The sequence below is a fragment of the Gossypium hirsutum genome, chromosome A01, assembly GCF_007990345.1.
Source record: "Gossypium hirsutum isolate 1008001.06 chromosome A01, Gossypium_hirsutum_v2.1, whole genome shotgun sequence".
NCBI classification, from domain to species: Eukaryota; Viridiplantae; Streptophyta; class Magnoliopsida; order Malvales; family Malvaceae; genus Gossypium; species Gossypium hirsutum.
Window position 1 is genome coordinate 59,145,014 of NC_053424.1, and position 8,720 is coordinate 59,153,733.

The 8,720-nt window shown below is 34.7% G+C and overlaps 1 non-coding gene across 1 annotated transcript; it reads left to right on the forward strand.

Moving 5' to 3' along the window:
• The first annotated feature begins 1,239 nt into the window (after window positions 1-1,239).
• Window positions 1,240-1,345, forward strand: LOC121208123 (small nucleolar RNA R71). The gene has a single exon (XR_005903105.1). It is a non-coding gene; the product is annotated as a small nucleolar RNA R71 (small nucleolar RNA).
• The last annotated feature ends 7,375 nt before the right edge of the window (window positions 1,346-8,720 follow it).

Genomic DNA, 8,720 nt, shown 5'->3' on the forward strand with positions numbered 1-8,720 from the left:
GGGTTTCCTAAGACCTAGTTGCTTAAACATTTTGTAAGGCATGACATTGATACTAGCCCCTAAATCAGCCAAAGCATTATTAACATCTAGGCTACCAATTAAACAGGGAATCGTAAAACTCCATGGATCTTTTAATTTGTTGGCTAGCTTATTCTATAGTATGGCTGAGCAAACCGCATTTAACTCCACATGCGACGTCTCATCCAACTTCTGCTTGTTTGTTAAAAGCTCCTTTAAGAATTTGACTGCGTTTGGCATCTGTGAAAGAGCTTCAATAAACGGTAAGTTAATATGTAACTTCTTTAATAATTTAAGGAATTTACCGAATTGTTCTTCTGTGCGGTCTTTCCTTGTCGCGTTTGGTATGGCACATGAGGTCTGTATTCTTTACTTACATATTTTTGGCCATTGTCATCCACCTCACCTTTACCTTTACTTACCATAGTTTCTTGCCTCGGTTCTGGTTCAGGTGCAACTAACCCTTCCTCATCTTGAATGGTAATTGCATTGATTTTCTCTCTTGGGTTAGATACAGTGTTACTCGGTAGGCTACCTTGTGGTCGTTCAGATATCAATTTAGCAAGCTGACCTATCTGAGTTTCAAGCCCTTGGATCGACGCTTGTTGATTTTTAAATGCTGTCTCGGTATTCTAAAAATGAGTTTTTGACACCGAGATGAATTTTGTTAGCATCTCTTCAAGGTTTGATTTTTTCTCTTACTGGTAAGGTTGTTGTTGGAAGCCTGGAGGTGGTGGTGGTCTCTGATTCCCTTGGCCTCCCCATGAGAAATTTGGGTGGTTCCTCCAACCTGCATTGTAAGTATTACTATAAGGATTATTTTGAGATCGAGGATTATTACCCATGTAATTTAACTACTTGTTCTCCATGTTGTGGCCATAGGGTGGGTATTCTGAATTGCTTGATCCACCTCCACTTGCTTCGCACTGCATTACTGGGTGAACCTGTGAAGAACCAAGAAAATCGTCAATTTTTCTGTTCAAAAGTTCTACCTGATTAGAGAGCAAGATGACCGAATCGACGTTAAAAACGCCGGCTATTTTCGTTGGTTTTGTCTTCATGACTTGCCATTGATAATTATTTAGTAACATCTCTTCTATAAATTCATAAGCATCCTCAGGTGTCTTATTATTTGTAGTTCCACTAGCGGCTGCGTCAATCATCTATCGAGTCGAAGGATTCAGGCCATTATGAAATGTTTGAACCCGTATCCAAAGTGGTAACCCATGGTGAGGGCATCTTCGCAAAAGGTCCTTGTATCTCTCCCATGCATCGTAGAGTGTTTCTAAATCCATCTGCACAAAAGATGAGATATCATTATGTAATTTTGCTATTTTAGCCGGCGAAAAATATTTTAATTAAAACTTTTCGGCCATTTGTTCCCAAGTAGTGATTGACCCTCGTGGTAATGAGTTCAACTACTGTTTAGCTTTGTTCCACAATGGAAAAGGAAATAACCGAAGGCGAATGACATCATCAAAAATGCCATTGACTTTAAAAGTGTTGCAAAACTCCAAGAAATTTACCAAGTGAGCGTTGGGATCCTCGTCCTGCAAACCATCAAACTGAACAAACTGTTGGATCATTTGAATGGTGTTAGGTTTTAGTTCAAAATTATTTGCAGCAACAACAGGCCTAACTATACTCGATCCAGTTCCTATTATAGCATAATCATACATAGTACATGGAACAGGATTCTGATTAGCAGTAATTGCAATAGGTAGCGGATTTTCTTGGTTTTCAGCCATTTCCTCGGTTGTGGTTGAAATATCTTCCTCTTGCTCTTCCTCTGTGTTTCTTAAGCTTTACCTTATTTCTCTTCGGTTTCTGCGAACTGTGCGATCAATCTCACTATCAAACAGTAATGGTCCCGACGGGTTTTTTTAGTCATACACTATAAAAACCTGCCAGGAACGAATAAAAGAAAAATTAGAAAAGAAAATAAAAATTTAAATTGCAAGTAAAATGGCTAAAGTAATAAAAATTTAGTGCTCCTAATATCTTCGTTCCCTGACAACAATGCCAAAAACTTGATACGTGATATTCGTGACAGGTTTTAAAAATTTATAATTAATCATTCTTGGAACTAACTATTATCACGATAAAGGCAAGTGTACCTATCGAACAGTAGTATAGCTTTAGCAAGACCAGATTGTCGAACCCAAATGAACCAAGAGTACTAGTAATTACTTTCTTTTTATTATCTAACCTAAAAATTAAGGGATTTGTTTATCTAGACTAATTAACTAAACTAAGGGTGCACAGAGAGAAAATTGGGAAAAATATTTTGGGAAAACTTGATTGATTATGACAATACCCAAGGAAAAATCCACCTAGACTTCACTTGTTATTTGACTCTGAATCAGACAATTTTTTCATTTGACTTGATCCGTAGAAATCCCTAAGTTATATTATTATCTCTCTCGAGACTAATAACGTCTAACCCTAGGTTGATTAATTGAAATCTCTTTCTAATTAACGCCCTAGTGTTGCATTAACTCGATCTATGGATCCCCTTATTAGGTTTCACCCTAATTCAGCAAAATCTTATCACCCTATCTCTAAGCGTGCAATCAACTCCGCTTAATTACGACAAATTTACTCTTAGAAAGGGTCTATTCCTCCTCTGAATAAGAGCATTAACTTGAATCAATATCCTGGAATATTAAAACAAGAATTAAGAACACATAATTAGGAACAAGTCAAATATTTATCATACAATTCAGATAATAATAACAAGATCCGTCTTAGGTTTCATTCCCCTTAGGTATTTAGGGGGTTTAATTCATAATTATAAAAGAAAACATCTCATAAGATTAATGAATACAAAACATAAAGAAGACCCAAAACCCCTGAATGGAAATTGAAGGGAGATCTTCAGTCTTGACGATGAATATGGGTTCTAAGATGGACCAATCGGCTTCCCTTGAGTAATTCCTTTCCTCTTACGTCGCGTGTCTCTTCTAGGTGCCTCGTTAGGTGTTTAAATAGGCTTTAGAATGCCTAAGAGCCCTCAAAAGTGTCCTTTTTCGAATAGGACTATACTTGGGCTTGGGAGGGACATGCCCGTGTGCGATTGCTTCAGCCTGTGGTCAAGGCTGTTGAATAGGCACGGGCGTGTAGTTTACCCGTGTAAGTCGTGCTTCGATCTTGCCAAAGTAGAAGAAAAGAAAAAAAGAAAAATAGAATGCTTGTAGTTATGTTTTTTTTTTAAGAATAAAAATAACGAAAAGCCTCTCCTTTTTTTTTCCTTTCCTTTCATGTTTATGTATTGTTTTTTTTAGTCTTACTTATTTGTAAAAAATGATAATAATAATATTTAATAATAGTAATAGTAGTGATGATAATAATAATTTGGGCCTTTGATAGGCCCAAAAAAGAAAGAAGAAAAGAAAAATAAAGGTCTCAAATTGACCAAAACTGTGTGGGCTTCGAATAGCCCAAGAGAGAAAATAAATTTAAATGGGCCCCTAATTGAGCTTGGACAAAAATGGGTGTCTACAATTGCCCCTCTTTGTTCGTGGCTTACAGAGTAAGGAACGTACAAAGATGTAGACACTTAACCACTATCAAATCCCACTCAAAGATCACAGTAAAAGAAATAACAGATTTTTGAGATTACCAAAATCGAAACAGATCAAAACATATTACTTTATCCAAAACTAGAAAAGTAGATACCAAACCTGAGCCTCTAGATGCAATGAAAAGTAAACTAGAAATGTAAACGAACCTCCACACCTGAGCTTCTAAACCTAGAAAAGTAAATGTTCCTCCACACCTATGTCACTAAATGCAATGAAAAGTGAATGGACCTCCACACTTGGGTCTCTAGTGTAACAACCCGATTTTGGGCCTAGTCGGAACAGTGGTTTCGGGACCACAAATCTGTCAAGGAAATTTTTTTTATTATACTTTTATGGTCTAGGGCTTCACAGAATGATTTCGTGAAAGTTTCGTTCAAAAATTTCGATGTTTGGGCACTCAATTTAGTCAAAAGGACTAAATTGTAAAAAGTGCAAAAGTTGAGTTCTACATGTTAGATGTGTCCAATTGTTATGGAGGTCCTTAAATAGTAATTAGACCATTGGTTAATTTTTTGGACAAAAATGGACATGAAATAGGTGAAATAGAATATTTTTAAGTTAGGGGCAGTTTGGTCATTTAGTAATTAAAATGAATTAAAAAAAATTAAAAGCCAATTTTTTTTCCATCTTCAACCCCATCTCCGAATTTCATAAGGGGAAACCATGGTTAGGGTTTTTCAAGCTTCCAAGCTCGATTGTAAGTCTGTTTTAGCCCCCTTTTAATGATTTTTACATTTTTAAGATCCTCGTAACTCGATTTACCTATTTGCACCATTATTTTGAGCTAGGGTTTGTGTTTAAAAATTTACTATGGATGAAATACATGAGTTTTGATGTTTTATGGAAGAATATGAAAGTTTGGAGTGTGATAAACAACTTTTACTAAGTGATTTTTGATGAAATTTCATAAAAGGACCTATTTGTAAAAGTTGTAAAATGTGTAGAAAATGTGATTTAGTGAAAAATGTGGGCTGCTATAAGAGGGAATATGAATATGCTAGGCTTGGGTATTGAGAAAAATGGATACATTTCATTTTATAAGCTTAGGGGCAAATTTGTAAATATGTGAAATTTTAGGGGCAAAAATGTAATTTTTCCATAATATGTTTTTTGGACTGATTTGAATAGTATAATAATTTAATAAGTCGAATGTGATATTATAGATCAAGAAAAATGAAGTTCAGACTTAGAACGGGGGAAAAACGAGTGTTGGACGATTTAGTCCTTTTCGCGATTTTAGGTTGAGGTAAGTTCGTATGTTAATAAAAGTTATTGATTTTGTGTTAATTATGCAATATTATTATATATTTGATTAAATTGTGAAAATTAAAGTAAATGTTCGAATTGAATAAAAACGCAAGATCGATCACGATCGTTGTGTTATGTAATATGAATTGACGATAAAAGACTATGGTTAGACCATGGCAATGTGCTAAGTGAAATAAGTGATTCACATGTAAGACCATATCCAGGATATGGCATTGTGCTAAGTGAAATAAGACCATGGCATCTAAGTGAAATAAGTCCATGACAATGTGCTAAGTGAAATAAGTCCATGGCATGGTGCTAAGTGAGAAATTTCCCGGTTGAACCTTAGTAATAAAATAACTTTGGACACAAGTGTGGTACTATGTAAAGGCCACTTTGTGAATATAATAGCTTTGGACACAAGTGTGGTACTAAGTGAAGGCCACTTTGTGAATAAAATAGCTTTGGACACAAGTGTGGTACTATGTGAAGGTCACTTTGTGAATAAAATAGCTTTGGCTACAAGGGTGGTACTATGTGAAGGCCACCGTGTATCCGTTATTATTCCAATGTGTTTAATGGGAAATGACTAAGTGTAAACGAATATGACTATGTGATGATTAAATGTGAAAGAATTAGGAACCAATAATATTATTTGATGTTAAATTGAAATAATGTGTTTTCATTGAGGTTTAAGTGTATCAACTAACATAGCCAAGATGCAAAATGAAAGACTAATTTAAGTGATACAGGTGCATATGAAATCTATGTGAATGTTGAATGAAAGTTAATACAAAGAAAACGTGATAGAGTAAAATTAGCAATAAAATAGTTTTGGACAGCAGCAGTTGTGTGATTTTGAAAAATCATCAAAAATGGTGGAAATCGAATTAGAGGTTGAATAAGATATGAAATTAAATTTTATTGAGTCTATTTTGACATAAAAGAAACAGTGTAAGCAAAAATAATTCATATTACGAGATATTTTAATTTTTGTGAGATAGGGTCAGAATAATTTTGAAATCCCCTATTTTGACTTTGGAAAATCATTGAAAATTGTATAAAAATAATTATTGGTTAGAGTTTATATTTTTAAAATTCTTATTGAGTATATTTTCAATAGAAAAAATCGAGAACATCATCTGAATTCCATACAATGAGATAATTAATTTTAGTGAAAAAGGGTTGAAACTATCAAACAGCAAAACAGGGGAGAATTTAAAGAATAAACTGGACTTATTGGCTAGAACAAAAATTCTAAAAATTTTATGGTCAGAAGATATGTGAGTATAGTTTCAGAGAAAATTAGCGGATCTTAATTTGGAGTTCCACAACTCAAGATATAAATAATTTAGTGATTGTGACTCGAGTAGATAGCTTGAGATGAACAAGAGTAAATAGTGGAACTATGTGCAATTTGATTGTATTATCTTGAGAATATATTGTAAGAATTGGTAAAAGCATGTTAATAAATTTATTATTATTTACATACCAACTTACTAAGCTATATAGCTTACTCCGTTTATTTTCTGTGTTTATAATGTTCTCAGGTTAGCTCGGGTTGGAAGTGGCCGGAGAACCTATCACACTATCAAATTAACAAATTGGGTATTGATGATTCTTATACTTAAGGTCATGGCATGTATAGAGGACTTGGTTATTTTTGTATGTGTCATAATTGTTTTGGTCTAAAATGTTGGCCTATGCTATTTGAAAGTTCATTGTTGTGTAAGGCCATTTGATGTTGGTATATTGGCTACATTATGAGTCCATGATGATGCATTTCAAGGATGTGTATGGTTACATATGTGGATGAACGAGTGGTGATATCTATGTGTGACGTAAATTTATACACAACGGCAAGTCAGATTAGTGCACAGGCTAGGGACATGGCCATGCGAGCCACACAACCGTGTCCTAATATCACACAAAATTGTGCCCCTGTTTTTCATGAAATTTTTCAAAGTTTTCTACATTTCTCGGTTTGGTCCCGAACCATTTCCAAAGCATGGATTTGGGCTTTGTAGGCCCATATTAGGGACTTTAAGATGAAATTTGAAAATTTTTAAATTTGAACGCAAATTCATGACCCGGTTTTATACGATTGCATGTATTTATATCCGGTAATGCCTCATACCCTGTTTCGGTGTCGAACACGGGTAAGGGGTGTTACATTTAATGGTATCAGAGTTATGGTTTAGTCGGTTCTTGGACTAACCTAGCATGTGTAAGAGTCTAACTATACATGCAATATATGAACCATGATAGTGTGATCCCTCTCGACTCTGATGAAATTGTTTTGTTAAGATAGAGGTGCTTTCCAACCGAGCTATTTTTGAAAACACTGCAAATGACATTGGGATATTTGAAAATATGTTTGTGATAAATTGAAACTGGAAAGGGTATGAATAATAGGTCATGACGTGTATGTGATGAGGTACAAAAATGAAACATCCATAAGTTGAGAATTATGAGTAAGATGTTATTATTTTGGTTGAATGTAATATTTCAATTGATTGTGATGATTTTATGAAACGGGTAAAATGTTATAAATGTTATGAAAAGGCTTTAAGCTGGACTGGTAGTATTGTTATATCTTATGTGACTGTAGAGTGTGTATTATGAATATGTGCCAAAAAGGGGCATTTTTGAAAATGAAATGATAGATTGTTAATATACATACCTTGAGCATACTATCTGAATATTCCTTGAAATTAAAATAGTGTAAAGGGGAATTATTCTTGAAATATGGGAAAGTAACATAAAATGTAAATTTGTATTATGACAAGCATTCATGTTTGTTTGACCTTCATATGATGTTATGTGTTCGACTTGTATGATTAAGTGAATGCAGTAAGTAAACTTACTTAATATTTGTGGAATGCATGTATAAGTGCGCTTGTTTGAATAAGATTGTAACACCCCTTACCCGTATCCAAGGTCAGAACAGGGTACGAGGCATTACCGGACATAATTGTAAACACACATGCAACTCCGAGCCATAAAATTTTATTCTTTTTAAAAACATTCATACATATGCATGATGTCCCTTAAACGGGCCTACGAGGCCCTAAACATGTGTTGAAAGTAATTAGGTACTAAATCGATAACTTTAGAAATTTTTGGGAAAACTTAGGAAAATTTTCCATGAAACAGGGTCACACGCCAGTGTGGACACAAGGACACGCCCGTGTGCCCTGGACATGCCCGTGTCCTCAGGCCGTGTAACTCTCTGACTATGACATCAGCAAAGGAAATTTAACCACATGACCAAGCCACATGCCCGTGCGCTAGGTCGTGTCATCCACATAGCTGAGACACACGGCCGTGTCTCTGCTCGTGTGGCCAACACTTAGGCTATTTTCCAAGCCTTTTTTTTGTTGCCCTTAATCTCTTTCATACTTAAACATATCATAAACACATGTTATAACATCAATTCAATGGTCAATCATTCTTTAATAAAACCCAATTAAAGCATTTGCATGTTGCAATACATGTGTTTTTCAATTTCTCATGTTACACCAAGTTAGACAGTCCAATTCACATTCAGTAGCCTTGTCATATTAATGACCACTTTTACCAATTAACCACAACATTTTACCCAACACTCAATCTCTACTTATTCAACAAAGGTTCATGTTCAATCATTATCAATTTATTACCATGTCACGAATTTATTCCATAGCCATGACCACTTCGAATGGTCCTAAGGCATTTATTATGTACATATTCCATACACTTCCCATTCATAGTAATCAAGCAAAATCACATAACCACATCACAAGACATTAACACATAGCATGGATAAATAGGCTTACAAGCCATAACCATTATAAGCCACATCTCATGGCTATATACAATGAATCAATA